Source organism: Anopheles moucheti, unplaced genomic scaffold (assembly GCF_943734755.1).
Source record: "Anopheles moucheti unplaced genomic scaffold, idAnoMoucSN_F20_07 putative_Y_2, whole genome shotgun sequence".
In the NCBI taxonomy this organism is placed as follows: domain Eukaryota; kingdom Metazoa; phylum Arthropoda; class Insecta; order Diptera; family Culicidae; genus Anopheles; species Anopheles moucheti.
This window is the reverse complement of record NW_026453652.1, coordinates 570,001-571,250: the sequence shown is the minus strand read 5'-3', so window position 1 is coordinate 571,250 and position 1,250 is coordinate 570,001.

Genomic DNA, 1,250 nt, shown 5'->3' with positions numbered 1-1,250 from the left:
AGAACAAAGTTCGAATCGGATGGACAAAGTTAGTTGTAATTAACAGTTTTTGTATGAAAACACACTTCTGGTGCAACTGCGAATCGAAGAACAAAGTTCGAATCGGATGGACAAAGTTAGTTGTAATTAACAGTTTTTGTATGAAAACTCACTTCTGGTGCAACTTCATATCAAAGAACAAAGTTCGAATCGGATGGACAAAGTTAGTTGTAATTAACAGTTTTTGTATCAAAACTCACTTCTAGTGCAATTTCATATTAAAGAACAAAGTTCGAATCGGATGGACAAAGTTAGTTGTAATTAACAGTTTTTGTATGAAAACACACTTCTGGTGCAACTTCATATCAAAGTACAAAGTTCGAATCGGATGGACAAAGTTAGTTGTAATTAACAGTTTTTGTATGAAAATTCACTTCTGGTGCAACTTCATATCAAAGTACAAAGTTCGAATCGGATGGACAAAGTTAGTTGTAATTAACAGTTTTTGTATGAAAACTCACTTCTGGTGCAATTTCATATTAAAGAACAAAGTTCGAATCGGATGGACAAAGTTAGTTGTAATTAACAGTTTTTGTATGAAAACACACTTCTGGTGCAACTTCATATCAAAGTACAAAGTTCGAATCGGATGGACAAAGTTAGTTGTAATTAACAGTTTTTGTATGAAAATTCACTTCTGGTGCAACTGCGAATCAAAGAACAAAGTTCGAATCGGATGGACAAAGTTAGTTGTAATTAACAGTTTTTGTATGAAAACTCACTTCTGGTGCAACTTCAAATCAAAGAACAAAGTTCGAATCGGATGGACAAAGTTAGTTGTAATTAACAGTTTTTGTATGAAAACACACTTCTGGTGCAACTTCATATCAAAGAACAAAGTTCGAATCGGATGGACAAAGTTAGTTGTAATTAACAGTTTTTGTATCAAAATTCACTTCTGGTGCAATTTCATATTAAAGAACAAAGTTCGAATCGGATGGACAAAGTTAGTTGTAATTAACAGTTTTTGTATGAAAACACACTTCTGGTGCAACTTCATATCAAAGTACAAAGTTCGAATCGGATGGACAAAGTTAGTTGTAATTAACAGTTTTTGTATGAAAACACACTTCTGGTGCAACTGCGAATCAAAGAACAAAGTTCGAATCGGATGGACAAAGTTAGTTGTAATTAACAGTTTTTGTATGAAAACTCACTTCTGGTGCAACTTCAAATCAAAGAACAAAGTTCGAATCGGATGGACAAAGTTA